Source organism: Trichechus manatus, unplaced genomic scaffold (genome assembly GCF_000243295.1).
Source record: "Trichechus manatus latirostris isolate Lorelei unplaced genomic scaffold, TriManLat1.0 scaffold00005, whole genome shotgun sequence".
NCBI lineage: Eukaryota > Metazoa > Chordata > Mammalia > Sirenia > Trichechidae > Trichechus > Trichechus manatus.
In genome coordinates, this window is record NW_004443941.1 from 4,525,915 (window position 1) to 4,543,467 (window position 17,553).

The 17,553-nt window shown below is 40.5% G+C and overlaps 1 long non-coding RNA gene across 1 annotated transcript; it reads left to right on the top strand.

Moving 5' to 3' along the window:
* The first annotated feature begins 3,072 nt into the window (after positions 1–3,072).
* On the top strand, positions 3,073–10,203 carry LOC111821270 (uncharacterized). Its single transcript, XR_002824719.1, has 4 exons — positions 3,073–3,132; positions 4,998–5,128; positions 7,031–7,149; positions 9,828–10,203. It is a non-coding gene; the product is annotated as an uncharacterized LOC111821270 (long non-coding RNA).
* Positions 10,204–17,553: the final 7,350 nt, after the last annotated feature.

Genomic DNA, 17,553 nt, shown 5'->3' on the forward strand with positions numbered 1-17,553 from the left:
TTTTGATTTAGTAAACTACTATGTTACTAAAATTTGCACATTAGTAGTACTTATTGAGGACTTGAATCAGAATTACACTAAGAAAGCTTTTTACTGCATAATATTTGCAATGTTGTAAAATTCCTGTTGTATGTGCACACTCATAAAAGGGTAGAAGACAGTTGTCCTGAGTTGTTCATGGCTTATAATAGCTGTTCTTTTTCTTTCTTAATTATTTAATACTAAAATTTAGTTTTATTATAATCACCATGGTTTAGTGGGAGTTGTCTAGTTAACTCTAGAGTTTACGGAGATGCGTATTTTAATCAATACCATTTTGGACTTACATGTGGATATTAAGACATGTATGTGTTGGAGTTCAAATATGAATAAATCATACCTTTTATGCTCAGATAGATAACATGCATTATCTCCTGCCCTTCACCTTGCTTGTAGAGATACTTCATTGCAAATAGCAAACTCTATTCTCCTGGATATTGCAAACAGGTTGGTAGCGGGTGTTAGGCCCCTGCGCGCACTGTTAATATGGTCTAAATAGATTAAGAATTGCTGCTTTAAATGATTTATTAAATTAACGTGTCTTGTCAAATCTTTATTTATATGTTCTACTTAAGTTGCTTTCTTCCATTTTATACTAACTTTCCTTTTCCTGTACCCTAGATGGACTATAATAAATATGGATGCAACATAGAATACTTCTGGCGCTAATAAACCCACATACTGCTGAGTTTTAATTTAACTTCGCATTAAAGACAAATTTACTGTAATTGGTTAGTACAGGAGCATTATGCATGGCTTGGCTAGATTACTGCTACTTCATCTTGCACTAAACAATATTCCAAGTTTGACTGGGTATGAGATCATGCTAGGGGCTGCATGTAGCTCAGATCAGACAGGATGGCTAAACTTAACCTCCATGTGGCTAAGATACGTGGCAGGGCTAAACACTGCTTATCAGTGGAGCATAACATAAATTATTCTGTCACTTGGCTGAATTATTCTGGAATTATAGTCTGCCATGCCCTACTCTGTGTTGCAAGTAGACCATATTATGCACTCATAGGCCCTTCAGTTTATGTGTATTTTCAATATTAATTTCATAAATTTTACATAATCGTATTATTTTAGCACTAGAAAAAACCAAAACCAAACCCATTGCCGTCAAGTTGATTCCTACTCATAGCAACCCTTAGGACAGAGTAGAACTGCCCCATACAGTTTCCAAGGAGGAGCTGGTGGATTTGAACTGCCGACCTTTTGGTTAGCATCTGAATGTTTAACCACTGCGCCACCAGGGCTCCTTTAGCACTAGAGGGCATTTGAAAATCATCTAATTGTTTATTTCTTGTCTTAGTCAGGAACCCATAAGACATATATGAAGAGGGATTTATTTTAAGGAATTGGCTCACCCAACTGTGGGAGCAGGCAAGTCCAAAATATGTAGGTCAGGTGACAGGCTAGAGATTCCGGCAGTCTTGTGTCCCAGATTCAGGGATAGGAGGTGAGGGAAAGAGGGAATTCTGGCAAGATGTCTACTTGTGGTCTGGAGAACACTCCCTCAGGAAACCTCTCTTTTTGCTCTTAAGGCCTTCAACTGATTGGATGAGGCTCACCCACATTATGGAGCATACTCTGCTTTACTTGAGGCCAACTGATTTAATCACATGTAAATACTTTATAACAACATCTAGACTGGTGTTGGGCCCAGCAACTGGAGAAACTGTAATATAGTCAAGTGGATACATAAAATTAGCCATCAGATTTCCCAGTCTGAGATTCATCATCCTATCTGCTACAACAGGTGCCTGGGTTATTTGAAGGTGCAGCATTTTTGAAACAGTATTCTTATTCTATGTTGCACAATAGAAGTTTTTTTTTTTTTTTTAATAAAAGGGAATTTAAAATGTTTTGGGGGAGTGTTATGGATGAGTTGTGTCCCCCTAAAATGTATGTCAACTGGGCTAGGCCACAATTCTCAGTATTGTGTGACCGTCCACCATTTTATCATCTGATGTGACTTTCCCATGTGTTGTAAATCCTCTCTCTATGATGTTAATGAGTCAGGATTAGAGACAGTTATGTTATTTAATACAGAGGTCCCCAAGCTGCAGAAAATTCCGCTGCAGCTTGTTTGGCCTGCCTCACAATTTTTGCATCAGAATTCCAGCCTCATTACTTGGCTAGCCTCACAATTCTGCGTTAAAATTGCAGTTCCTTTGCTTGGCCTGCCCCATGAAAATCCTGATGCCTGTGTGGTATGGTTAAGAATGTTGCTAACGCATGAACTCCCTACTTGTAAGCCTCTTAAAAATAACTTTTCTTCCCTCACCCTCTCAGAGCAGTCTTCGTGGCAACAGCCCCGATTGCTTCCTTTCCTTGCACAATGAAATAAAAGCACGTTTATGCTTTCCCACCTCAGTCTCTTGTTTATTGGCTGATATGAGTCACGCCGAGCAAAACCTGGGGTTTCTACCCAGTAACATAATAATAATAATCTACAATATTAGATTGTATCTTGAGTCAATCTCTTTTCAGATATAAAAGAGAGAAGTGAGCAGAGAGATCACTAAGCAAGAAGAGCCAGGAGCGTGCATCTTTTGGACCTGGGGTTCCTGCGCTGAAAAGCTCCTAGACCAGGGGAAGACTGATGACAAGGACCTTCCTCCAGAGCCAAGAGAAAGCGTTCCCTTAGAGCTGGCTCCCTGAATTTGGACTTCCAGCCTCCTAGACTGTGAGAGAATAATTCTGTTTACTAAAGCCATTCACTTGTGGTATTTCTGTTATAGCAGCACTAGATAGCTAAAACAAGGAGTTAAAACAACATTGAAAGCAAGATTCACATGAACTTTTTAGATAATACGTGAGATTTCAAAAACATTTCTGTTTGCAGCGGGTTGCTTTTAGATATTGTGTGTTTCCTACTTCTAGTGTAACAAATCACCACAAATATGGCGACTTGAAACAACACTCATTATCTCACAGTCTTGTAAGTCAGAAGTCGAATTGGCTCTCCTGGTTTCTCCATTCCAGGTGTCGTAAGGCTGAAATCAAGGAGTCGGTCTGCTGGGTTCTCATCAGGAGGCTCTGGGAGGAATCTGTTTCCAAGCTCATTCAGATTATTGGTCCAATTAGGTATTTTTCGCTCATAGGACTGAATTCTTCCTTTACTTTTTGGCTGTCAGTAGGGGATGATCTTTGCTCCTATAAAACAAACAAACAAAAAAAACCAAACCCGTTGCTGTGGTGTTGATTCCAACTCATGGCAACACTGTAGCCGCCTGGATTCCTTCTGGTGCTTTTCCATGAGCCCCTGACCCCGCTCCAGCAACAGTGGGTCCAATCTTTCTCACAGTTGCAGTTTCTCTGACTTTATCTGCTGCATCTCTCTTGCCTCCTTTTCTCCTCCAATCTGAGAAAGTTATCAGCTTTTAAGGTATCATGTGATTGATTGGGCCTACCTGAATAATCCAAGACAATCACCTCATAGTAAGGTCTGTAACTATAATTATACAGATTACCTTTATTTTACCTTAATTCCAACCAGTTGATGTCAAGTCAACTCTGACTCATGGCAACCCCATTTGTGTCAGAGAAGAACTGTGCTCCGTAGGGTCTTCAATGGTTGGTTTTTCAGAAGTAGATTGATAGGCCTTTCTTCCGAGATGCATTTGGGTGGACTGGAACCTCCAGACTTTTGGTTAGCATCTGAGCAAGTTAACCGGTGGTCCCACCCAGGGACTCCTGACCTCAATTACAGAACCTTAATTATGCAAAGTGACATGCTCACAGACTCCAGGGATTAGAGTATGGACATCTCTGGGGAGAGGGGTCATTATTCCTCCTAGCACAGATACACTGTTAGACTCTTAGGAGAAAGCTTAAGAGATACCAATATTTTTATTTTAAAGATGAGGGAAGTCAGGATCAGAGAAAACGAAGTGACACGCTAGACTTCATACAACTAATTAATGACAGTTCTATAATTAGAACCTTGTGACACTGAATTCTAGTACAATGTTTTTTTTGTTTTTGTTTTTGTTTTCTGCCTAAACATGGTGTCTGTCTGTGGAGTAATAATAACATTTAGACTTTGTCCATACAATGCCAGACAGAGAATCAAAAAGGCCAACAAAACAACTGCCATTTATAAATACCCAAATATTTATATCCAGTTGCTTAAAGATGATAGCATTAGGATACTTATTTATTTATTTTCATCTACATTTTTGGCATTGTTTGTATCCAATCTGCATCTCAGAGTTACTTAGATAAGCCAGACTCTGAAAAGTAGAGTTCTAGTTTGTGTTATCCCAAAAGAAATGTCTAACATAAAGCCTCTGTCATTTGCTGAAAGTTCAATGTTGATATATATTATAACTATGCTTAAATAAAAAAAAATCTCTGTAGTAGTTATTTATATTATCTTATAAATGCCATGGTGCAGCTGTGGCATGCAATCTCATGCCTCACAAGTGTAGTAGTACACTTAGGAGAATCTATAAAAACTTTATCCTGATACATCCAATTAGCCTTGCACCACTGTGTTCAAGGGAAGCATGCTTCGAATTTTTCAATAATTCTTCAGTGCCTGGGAAGCAAAGCAGGTAACTTCAGGGGCTCTTTGGGAGACATGGAGTTCAATTTCTGAAGGAAACTTAAATTTGCCCTGAGAAGCAGACTCTCTGCTTGCTTCTTGCTTTTCCTTTTTCTTACAGGCCTTTCTCCTTGTCTTCTGTTTTTACCTTGGTTCCGTTCTGCCTGTTGCTTGATTCTTTTTCCTAAAGCCCCTGCTTCCCCACCCCCCCAATTTTTCCATGGATTCAGCAGTGAATAATAAATTAGAGCATGTATGTTTAAGCCCTGCTGTGACAGCAACTGTAATTGCCAACTATCCCAACTTCTCTCTTACTTTCCTTCCCCCACTGCAGTTGGATTGGGCCGGTGTGAGTAGGTCTGTCCGATAGATTGTGAGTGGAAGTGCTCTGTGTCACTTCCAGGTCAAACAGTTAGGAACCTACGTGGCTCTCCCATCGCTCTCTTCTTCTACAACGACGATGCTAACATCCGTGTGTCCTAGATGGAGAACTGCAAGATAGAGGAGGGCTGCTTAACCCATATTGGATTGTAAGTGAGTAAAAACAACATACAAAACCGAAATCCTTTTTGTATTAAGCCACTAAGATTTTGGCATTTAGTCTAATCCACACTGACCAGTTCAGAAATTGGTAGCAGAAGGCGGGAACTGCCATACCAAACACTAGAACATGTCCTGTTGACTTAGCGGTTGATGGACAATGAGGAAACTGGTATTGGAGACTGAAAGAGTGAGAATCCGTATCGGACAGTGGAAGATAATTTGATATAACTGTAATTTACAATCATTTCAGGTATAGAAAGTGTGTATACGGAGGTGACAGCTCTAGGTGAAGGGATTGGAAAAGAAAACATTAGTAGGGTATCTTAGTTACTTTTGACTACGTGTGGTGGTATTACAAGAATAAGATTAGCTCAGGAAATAATTGTCTGGTTTGTTACAGAAATGAAAGGAAATACAGGGTTCAGAAATGTGGTACCTTGTAGGGCTGTAAAAGCCTACTGCTTTAGAACCCACTCAGTAAGAAATGGTATTAATAAAGGATTGGGGAGCAGATGTCTGATAAAAGCTGCCAGCTAGATAAAATGACTAGGGGCAAATCAAAATAAGTTTGAGCCTTCCCAGTCAGGTCTAAAAACCTCAAAATAGCTAACGTGTTATTGAAAGAGGCTATATTCATTTTCTATTTCTTCACAGCAAATTACCACAAATTATTGGCTTAAAACCACATCTGTAACTTCATGGTATGTAGATCATATCTCAGTAAAGCTGTTAAAGAACCAAAATATCCATTTATCATCTCAAAGTTTCCGTGGGTCAGAAGTCTTGGCGTGTCTTAGCTGGGTCCTCTTTCTGGGGTCTCACAAAGCCACAATCATTGTGTCGACTGGGGCTACAGTCTCATCTGAGGCTTGGAGTTCTTTTTTAAGCTCACGTTATTGTTGGCAGAATTCATTTCTTTGCAGCTGTAGAACTCATGTCAATTTGCTTCATCTGGGTCAACAGGAAAGAGACAATTTCTGCTGCTTCAAGTCTCTGACCTCTAGACCCTCTTATAAAGGGCTCGGTTGATTAGGTCAGACCCACCCAAGATAATATCCCTTTAGATTAAGTCAAAGGCAACTGATTAGGGACTTTTGATTACATCTACAAAAAATCTGTTCACCTTTTCCATAGAGTGTAACTTAATCTCAGAGGTGACATTCATCATATTTTTAAGTCCTGCCCACAGTCAAGAGTGGGGCATTATATAGGACATGTACACCAGGGGAGATAATTGGGGCCATTTTAGAATTCTGCCTACCACAGAGAGAGAGAGAGAAGAACAATCTCTTGAAAACAAGTTGGGGTATGGTAACTGGCAGGCACGTGTAAATGCAAGAAATAGGTTACATGTTTTTAAGGGAAATGTATGACCCTGTATTTAAAAAGCCTTTGACTATTTGAAATTTAAAATAACCCTTGTGCTCATATCTTCCATGAGCAAGAGATAGACTGGAAAGCTGGCAGCTACCAAGGAGGGCGTCCTCCTCTATAGTTATTACAAATGTGGTCAAGGAAGTAAGAAAGACAAGAACCTCTGTAGGTGAGGCAGGGGCCACAGAGAACAATGGACAGAGGATCTACAGAGTAGGAGGCCTCTGGACTAGTGATTATGGTGTGTTTCTCATTCCTCCTTTTTAAATTTTGTTCCCGTTCCTGTTCTTGCGTGTAGTGGTGGTGCTGAGGGGGTGGTGGAGCAGGGAGGCCTTCAATTATAAATTTTTTTTCTTTTAGTGCATATATCTACAGATCAAGAGAAACCACGTCTGAACCAGATGGAGAGATTACTGCATAATGTTAGCAAACCTGGACTTTGAATTGATGCAGGTTTCTCATGTGATGGGACTTGGGAGTTTCTTCCTTGGAGAGTCACTGAGTGTTTTCTCTTTGTAGAAAGAAGGAAGCGACTGAAAACTGAGTGACAGGACGTGTGGAGTGTGGTAGTGACGATGGAACACATCAGATTTTCCATGTACTCCTCAACATTTCTTAGCCAAAATTTCCATGCTGTGGTAAGTGTTGTGATTGTTCCCGAATATTCACTTTCTCATGCCACATGGGAGGATTAGGCATTGTTGCTTGTCATCAAGGGGTTTGCAGTGGTGGTTTCAGGATGAGTGCTATGGACTGAATTCTGTCCCCCAAAATATTGGTCATAAATTCTAATCCCTGAACCTGTGAATGTAATCCCATTTGGGAATAGGATTATCTGTTATGTTAATAAGGCCATATCAGTGTAGGGGGAGTCTGAAGCCAATCACTTCTGAGTTATAAAAAGAGCAGATTAGGCACAGAAGCAAGGAAGCACAGACAGGGGAAGATAGATGCCGTGAATATCGTCAAGGAAGTGAGGAACAGAAGCTGAAAAGAGACAAGGACCTTCCCCAGAGCCGACAGAGAGAGAAAGCCCTCCCCTAGAGCCGGTGCCCTGACTATGGAATTCTAGGCTCCTAAACTGTGAGAAAATAAATTTCTGTTTGCTAAATCCCCCCACTTTTGGTGTTTCTGTTATAGCAGCATTAGATGACTAAGACAGTGAGTACGTATTCCTGTATGTGCGACTAGCTTTGGACTATAAAATTTAAGCAGAAGTGATGGAGCCAATTTTGAGCAGAGGCTGTAAGAGCCGTTTACTATTTCCATCCATTCATTTGAATCCATGACGAGAACTAGGATGACGGGAAGATATCGTAAGTAAGGCGAATAGTATGAGCAGAATTCAAAGCACAGTACTCAGCATAATACTTTACAGGTATACTGAACAGAACTATTTAGCAGGATAGAGTAATTATTCTGGGTTATGCGCACACACACACACATACACACACTTATGCCCTTTATATTTGTCTAGAAAAGTGGTTATTATATGCCAGATCTTATACTGGTAGATATGGTGATGGTTCACAGGTTTAAGTCTGGACGAGAGGTCACAGTCAGGGGCAACAAACGGAGCTGTCAATGGAAAATCTCAAAGCAGAAAACCTAAGGAGATAAATGCATATTTATATTCTGGCTATGCATATAATTCAGAATATAAAGATTTAAAAAAGATAAATTATAGTCAACTTAATACAGGATTTTTTCGAGTGAGAAATTATTGGTCTTTCATTGCTTTGCTTGACATTTCTTGGTTTTTTAATTTGATACATGAATTGGCGAATTCATTTTATGCTCTTGAGAAGTACTTTTCCATATAAAACCTTACCAGGCATTTCCAGAGGAGTCCTACTCTGTCCCTTACTAGTTGTGGGATCTTGAGCAAGTTACTGAAAGCTTGCTGAGCCTCAGTTTCCTCACATATAAATTGGCTGTAATTACAGAGCTTAATTCACCTGAGTTTTGCTAGAAATAAGTGAGGAGAGGCATGAAAACACTTAGCACAGTGCCTGTATGTGGCAGGCATTGTCGCCTCTCCTCTTCCTCCCCCTTCTGAATCTTTTTTGAAAATATGAAATGGGGTGTGTGTGTGTGTGTGACTTTTTTTGCTTGTGTTACTTGTTTATTTGATGCATTAATTAATGAACTAATGATGCTTTTTTATTTAAAAATACATTTCTGTATAAATACTCCCGAGAATTTCCATGGGTGCCTTTGTTTTCTGTACTTTGTCTGTTCACAGCTAAAGTGTTGTGCCTGTTGTTTGACACTCGCCCTTCAGAAAACACACACACACAACTTACTATTGTCTATCTGATGGTAAAAGATGAAATAAAGGACATAATGTGGAGAAAGGAAGAACCTGGAGTTAGTGAGCCCACACATGAGCGTAGCTGCAAACATCTCCAAAAGATGATGTCATTAGTTAAGAAGGGTGATGTGAGTGGTAACCTGCCAAACGTTCCCTGTTAGAAACATTACCTTTCTAACCAAAAGGTGGGAAGTTCAAATTCACTCAGCAGCACCTAGGAAGAAAGTCCTGGTGATCTACTTCCATAAGATTACACGGCCATTGAAAACCTTATGCACTGCAGTTCTACTGTAACACACAGGGAGTAGCCATGAGTCGGAATTGGCTCGATGGCAGTGGGTTTTTGGGTTTTATTATATGCTTGCCCCTCTCAATACCTAATAAATGACAATATATCATGTCAAAATCTGTCTTCATGGAAGGGTCAGAAGTTCTGTTATTATTAGGTAATCCTGTCACAACATCTGGGTGACCTTTCTAGAACCTCCAGAAAGAAGCAAGACTTTCCCCTCCCTGAGTTTGGTACAGGCCTCCTCACCCTTAGATCTCAGATCTACACTCACGACCATAAACTTTCCTCATGCGGTTGCCTGGCACAAAGACTGGCAAATGCCATGTGCCATTTGCCATCAAATTGGCAAGTAAGGAAATCCAATTGGATCCTCTCGCTTGAAATTTTGCTGCCTAGACACGTTCCTAGCAGCATGGTCTGATGGACGGATAACGCTCTCGTACACCCTCTTGGATATTTAATGATAAATAATAGGCCAGTAAGGACTTCCCTAGCATTCTGTTTGATAGCTTCAGTGACTTGCTACTACATCCAGTGCGGTTATAAAAATGGATTTCGGATTTGCTTCAGTTTATCAAAAAGCTGTGAACTGTCCTTGAAACACTGTGGATTTTAATTGCTTCTAATGCCTGCCTAAAATGATTGGATAAAAAGTCAATTTGATATTTTCCCTTTTTCATGCAAGTAACTTTTTTTTTCCCCCTTTATAGCTAAAGGGGAGAAAAAAACCCACGGCATTGTCAGAATTGCCGCCTTCCACTTTATGAACCCTGAAGTAATGGAGCTACAAGAGGTAGGAGCGGGAGCCTGGTATTGACTGTGAAGACATTCTGCATCGGTTGGCTGTGAGCTGGGGTATCGTTTTCCCTCCCATCCTGGCACCTGGATAATATTAAATTCGAACCTTTGATTTGATTGATACACCTCAGCAGCAGAACATTTACACACTTATGTCATAAAAGCAAAGTGAAATATATCACTGAACGCGGCCCTGCAAGGCACATCGTCAAAATCAAATGACGTTAGCATCAATTTCACAGTTATTTAAAAAGCATACAAACTTGCACACACGCGCACACACAAACTGCCCATAGGAATGCCCCCTCTTTGATTCAGAGTGACATTTAGTAAAAAACATAAAGTTTGCCTGAAAGAAGCTGAGGTGGCAGCTTTAAATGCAATAAACAGGGACCTACTTACATATGCAAAACAGGCACTCACAGGTGCAAGAAAGGTAATTGCTGGTGAGAATCTGCGATTACCTGTTTTACATGCGCAACTGCCTGATTTGTAAGGGCAACTGGCTGATTCTGTCTTCCTCTGCATAATTTTTAAGCACAGATCAGTTGCTTGGGAAAATTTGGCACCAATATTTCTCTGTTCTTGGACCTAAAATAGATTATGTATAGAAGACAAAAGAAGGTTTACAGTCAGCCAGTCAAAGGCACTTACTCTCTGTTTTCATTTGTGAAAACGAAAACACAGAAAGACTCTTTTGAAATCTTATTTTTTCTTCCTCTTCTAACGAGTTTTTTGTTGTTGTTGCTTTTTAGTATACTGTCTTTCATTAGTGGTTTAAAATCTGCTGAAGCTAGGCGGCAACTTGCCTGCCTGTTAGTTTACCTGAAGGCCCTTCACAGCAGCGCATTATACATTTTCTTGGGAACAATTAAGACATACCATCCCCACAAAGCAGTTTTTAAGTGGGCAAAACATATTTAATGGAAGGGTTTGTGGCACTCGGAATGGAAATACAGTGAAAACTGTAGGGAATATGTACTTAGCCTAACACTAAACAGGTTCCTTATAATTCACCTATACACTCTTGGGTTTATGTATCCCACGTGCACATTCTAAGTGTTGTTAATGAAGTGTTTGTCATCTATGGTAGGCTAAGCAGAAGAGCGTAATCTGTGGTCAGCTAAAGGGTACTGTTAACAGCAATAATGCAAATTTAATATGCACATAATTATTGATCTGTTTAGTGAAAAGACTTATGAATAATATTCATATTTAGGGCTAGCAGGTAAGGTATCCTGGCAATCAGGCATCAACAGCTCAGCAATTGATGGATTTAGACAGGTTATACATTGTCATTCCAAAAGCATCTAATCAATATAGACAAACGTGTCGTAAAAGTGATTTGAGAAATACCTGTATAATACAAAAAAAAAAGAAAAGAAGACCAGATTCAGTGTCCTTCTCCCTTCTTAACATGATACACATATGTTTCCGAATCAGGACCATTTTTTATTACTTCTACTGCAAGAGCTCCCTGTAGGTCAAATTAAAACACAGCACGTGTCCAGTCCAACTACCCTGCTCTCCACATCACATGGTATATAAAAAAGTGTCGGAATCAGTGCAGAACTTGTATGTCACTCTCAATATGTTTTTCAGCATTGAAATTTGGGAGCAGGCTCTGTTAGAGGCCACTGTCAGCTCTGTTTAATACAATTACCTGGTTTCTTAGTTTAAAGGACACACTTCCTGTGACTGACAGCATTATCCCTAAGCTTTGTGGCATTCCAGATTTCTCACAAAGGAGTGGGTTCAAAGTCTCTCTAGTTACCTGAAGGCAGAGGTTCTGTATTGAATCTGATTTCTACTTTAGAAGTGATTATTGCAGGAAATCAGAATCAGTGCTTAGTCTCAGGAGCTGTCTTAGTTATCTAGTGCTGCTATAACAGAAATACCACAAGTGGATTGTTTTAACAAATGGAAGTTTATTTTCTCACAGTCTAGGAGGCTGGAAGTACAAATTCAGGGTGCCAGCTTCAGGGGAAGGCTTTCTCTTTCTGTCCGCTCTGGGTGAAGGTCCTTGTCATCAATCTTCCCCTGGTCTAGGAGCTTCTCAGTGCAGGGACCCCAAATCCAGAGGATGATCTCTGCCCCGGCTCTTATTTCTTGGTAGTAGGAGGTTCCCCTGTCTCTCTGCTCACTTCTCTCTTTTATATCTCAAAAGAGATTGACTCAAGATACAACCTAGTCTTGTAGATTGAGTCCTGCCTCATTAACATAACTGCTTCTAATCCTGCCTCATTAACATCACAGAGTGTAGGATTTACAACAGGAAGAAAAATCACATCAGATTACAAAATGGTAGACAGTCACACAATACTGGGAATCATGGCCTAGCCAAATTGACACACATTTTTGTGGGACACAATTCAATCCATAACATCCTACCCCATGGCCCCCCAAAATTCATGTCCTTGCCACATATAAAACACATCACCCCATCATATCATAGCAAAAGTCTTACATCAACTCTAAGTCCAAAATCCAAACATTCATCTTCATCTGTGAAATCTAGAATACAAGTTACCTGCTTTCAAAATACAATGGTGGAACAGGCACAAACTAGACATTTTCCATTACAAATGGGAGAAACTGGAGGAAAAGAAGGGGTAACAGACACCAAGCAAGTCAGCAGAACACAGTAGATTATCTCTCAGGGCTTGAGATAATCCTCTGTTCTCTGAGATCATTTAGGCGATGGCCCTGCCCTTCAGACTCTGAGTGTTGGCCACACTCTCTGGATTCTGGATGGAGGCCTCTCGGCCCTGGGCTTCAGCTCTGCCTTTCAGGCCCACTGGATGGCAACTCTACTCCCTCGGATTTGGGCGGCCCCATTCTCCTAGTCATCTGAGTGGCAAGCCCACTGTTTGAGACCCTGGAGGTCGTGACCCTAGCCTTTGAGACGGAGGCAGCTCTGCTTCCTGTGTTCCTTGTCTCTTTAGCTTCTCCTTCCTGGTTCCTTGGCCTCTCAGCCCCTCGGACCTCGAGGCCTGCATCTGTCCTGCTGGGGCAAGTGTTCCAAAGCTCTTTAGCTCACCAATAAGCGCCTAGAGGCAGCCTACTCTGTCAGGAGGCTTTTAGATCCAGGTGGCATGGTTGTGTTCCTCTCTGAGACCTGCAACAATAAGTTGTGTAAAATTTTCTCCATGACTTTCTTGATAGTAATAGTTTTTTTTTTTTTTTGAAGAGGAAGACACAGAGGAGGCCCAAGATATAAATTTAATTCTATGCGAGATAGTTTAGGTAGCTTTATTCTCACTCATCGTCAAATGTAAAACTCTGTGAGGACAGAACACAAAAACCCATTGCTGTCGAGTCTATTCCGACGCATAGCAACCTATAGGACAGAGTAGAATTGCCCCAGAGGGTTTCCAAGGAGCGGCTGGGGGATTCAAACTGCCGACCTTTTGGTTAGCAGCCTGAGCTCTTAACCACTGTGCCAGCAGGGCCCCTGAGGACAGAAACCGGGTCTTAATTGTTTCTTTCATCCTAGTAAAAAGCAGAGATACTCAATAATGTTCTTTCAAACGAACCTCTTCATGAATGAATGTATGTAGGATAATACAGGAAGGATGAGGAGAAGAAAAGAAAGACTATGTGAAAAGTTTTGGACCATATTTTTTCCATCTTGCATGAGAGTATTTTTGAGTGTGGACAGTGATTATCTAAACAGCCAGGGTCTCTGACAGGAAAGGACATGATGGAATGTACTGCAAGATCCCTATTTGGGGAAACATTAGCATTTCAAATATAAGGAGAAGGTGCAATCTCAACATCTTGTTGCCAAGTACAAATGATGCAATGGGCATTGTCCCTGATTAACAATCTATGCATCCAAAAAGTTATCAATGACCAGTAAAAGACTGAGCTATTTCTTGATAGTCCAAATTAATTATTTCGACCTTCTTCAAAAGATGACCAAGGACATTTAAGAAGAATTAAGTATTACTGAGTTAACAGATTTCAAGCCAGTGTGAACAGAAAAATAAGCCATTCACTCTGATAGGTGATAAAGGACAAAATGAAATACAGTATTGTTTTAACTGATACATAGATATAGATAGAGATACAGATTCTTGTTGAAACACATTTTCTTTGAGATAATATTCTTTTTCAATGAAGGCAATTTTTGTATGTATAAATAAATGTTAATTAATTTTTACAGAACTATATGACTTTTTGCAGAAAAATTTTACTTAACAAAGTGCTACGTGCCCTAGTTTTTTAAAGTTGGAACACATGAACATCCTATATATACGTTTTATACAAAATATACATCTGGAATGGAAAACAATGACTGTTTCATTACATAAAAAGGCAGCTAGAGATGATATAGGAATAACAATATCATTGAAGGAAAACTAGAAGTGAAGCCCTTTACAAAACAAGCATTGATTTTGAGGGAATCAATACGTTTGCGTATAAAAATTACACCTAGGTTGGAAAATACAATGGAGTGCTGAAATCTGGAAACCATTCATGGAAAATGAACCCTCGAGAATACAGGGCACAAAATGGAGATGCAAGCAAAGTGGTGCAAAGTTGTTTCTGAAAATCCTGATTTTGAGCCAGTCCAACTCAGGGAATTGGCTCCAAGCGTGTTTGCTCCCTGTCAGGACATAGGTCATCCCCTCTTCTGCTATCCTTTACGCTTGTCTTCTCTTCCACTCCCCACACCCTGTGGCGTTTCAGGCTTTGATCTTGTCTGTTTCCTGGGCTTGAACTGCCTGTGCTGTTTCTACGCTGGAGCTTCTGAAATACTGTATCTCACTTTTCCATATCTTTTGCATGAGAAATCGTTGTTAGAAAGGAAAACTAGCCTAGCCAGAGAACGTTCTCCAAGATGAGACAAGAGCAGGTGATTTTTGAGTTGTAAGGAAACTGGAAAGGAAGAAGGAAGACCAGTCTAAGACAAAAGGGGCTCGGAAAGACATGACGTTCATGTTTGTGTGCGCGCATCTCTCATCGTGCCTCTACCGTTGACGGATATATTTTCCTTGGGTGTGGGCGTGTGATAATTTGTTTTATTAGCACTAAGAACTTTCATAGAACACTTCTGCCAGATGTCAGATGGGGTGATCTAAAGGAAGAAGAACACAAGCCATACTACTATTACTACTACTACTAAAAATAGCAATTATTTGGGGGAGGTAAGAGTGAGCTACCGTTCAATCAGCATCAACCTGATGTTGCATTAAGTAGTACCTTGCTCTGGAAGGAGTCCCTGGGTGGTACAGACAGTGAACATGCTTGGCTGCTAACCGAAAGGTTCAAGTCCACCCAGAGATGCCTCAGAAGAAAGGCCTGGGGAGGTATTTCAAAAACCTCAGCCACTGAAAACCCTATGGAGCACAGTTCTACTCCAACACGCATGGGGTCACCATGAGTTGGAATCAACTTGAAGGCAACTGTTTGTTTTTTTTCTGGAAAGAGCAGTTTCAACTACCCTAAGTTTCCTTCTTTTAAATTTCTTGTCACTTTGTACTTTTATTATGCACTTACTTTATCATGCCTTGTACAATTGCTTCCATGTACTTTAATTTCTTCCACTGGGCTGGAAGTTCCCTGAAGAGTTCAAAATCTGTGTCTCGTTCAGGCTTCCTCCTCATAGCATGTAGTTAGCATCTCAGTAAACATTGTTGAAATAAAATGAATCTGCTTTATTAATAAACATTTATTGAACATCTACTGTGTAGAAGACATACGATGGTCTGGGGGAAAAAAAGAACACCATTCTAAGGGTGTAAAGTTTAATTGAGTTGGCAAATCATCATTTAAAAAAGATAAACAGTAACAGGAGATAGCATCTATTAAATGTCAAATGGGATTGTTAAGAGCTACTGAAGCTACCAGAAGTGAGTCATGCCTCAGGGCTGGGAAGGGCGAAGAAAGTATGGCTCTCATACTTACCTCCACTCTTGTTCCAGAAGAGGAAATCTCGACCCTCTGGTGCTACTGTGGAGACACTGGAGTGGATACAATGCCATTTGGTCTGTTTACCTCGTGGCTTTCTAAATACCAATGCTTAGTTCAAGGACAGATAGCTTCCTTTATAAAATTACCGTCTGAAAAATGCACTTGCAGAATTAAAAGGGATGTGAAATCGAATGCAGCTATAGCCAGCATCTTCCTTCTTCACGAGGAATCGTTGATGCACCCAGAGAAGCTGAGGTTCAGGTCCTTAACGCCAGGAAAGCTGCGTTTGTTCATGTTTTGTTTGTTTGTTTTTCAAAAGGAAGGAAGGAAAGAAAGAAAAAAAGGAAGGAGAGTGGTTGTGGATGGAGGAAAGCACGGAGGCTACTTATCATTTTACTTATTAGGGTTACGTTCTGAAGCCCCTGGACTCAGAAATGGAATGCACAGAGTCCCAGAAACAGTGAGGTATTTGAGACTTTCTGTTTTTCTGATTAAAAGGTTCAACAGAGTGTGTTCAATTCTACAGCCTCTGAAGTGGACTAGGTTCCTTCTCTTAACCAACTGCCAGATAAGGTAGAAGGCTAACAAAAACGAGGGAAACCCTCAGTGAGATGGACTGATCCAACAGCTGCAACACTGGAAGATAGTGCAGGACCGATGGGGCAGGACTTGGCAATGTTTCCTTCTGTTATGTAAAGGTCTCTATGAGTTGGAGCCTGCTCAAGGACAGCTAACAACAGTTCTCCTAACGATAACCCAGAAGTCACATTTACCTATGCTATGTTGAAGCGCAAGCATTGGTGTGCCAGCTAGGAATGGATGGGTTTTATCACAACAGGGCAACCTGCCTAGAGGGAAGAAGAACTGGAAACCAGGAATCCTATTAGGGTAGGGAAGATGTTTCAGCTAGAACTGTGATCAGAGGAGGGGAGGAAGCCCAGTGATGTAGGCCATGGTATCAGGACAGTAGAGTAACCAGGCACCAGTGAACCAGTTACAGGAGTTCAGTAAGACCTACGTCCCCCTGGTTGAAGGGTTGAGCTAGATAACTACCAACTCAATTTTTATAAACTTTTAGGTGAGTGCTTAATATTCTTTCATCCAATCATTCATTCGTTCTATCAACATTTAATGATCCCTCTGGGGATCTAAAGGTGAGGAAGAAGGAACAATATACAGTGTACCGTGTGCTACAATAAAAATTACTAAGTACAACGGGAAGTAAGTGTGTAGTTTTGCCTCAGGGAAGGGGCCAAGGGATGTTCCACACAGGAAGTGACCTTTGAACTAGATCTTAAAAGATGGCGGGCCTTCTCGGGAAGAGGAGAAAGGGCATTTCTGAAAGTAATGAGTAAAAGTTGAATTATTTGGCTTTGCATACACTGCTGAAATGTGGACTTCTCCACTGCTTACTAATTATGTGGCCTAGCAGGGTTTTTGTGAGGAAACTAAGCATGTGAGTGTATTTTGGGCCATTTAATGTTCCTAAACTTGCCATTATTTGCTAAGTAACATGCTGGAAACATCAGCTCATTAAAGCCCGAGAGAAACTATATTGAGAATATTGAACAAATGACAAATCTAGTTGAAAAAAATATAGAGAAACATGTATAAATGGGGAATAAACTTGGCAAGTAAAGCTTTTACTTTGGCACCTCAGTCTGGTTTCTATCTAGACCTTTGCGTGGATTTAGTGTTTCATGCAGGGATGATTTTACA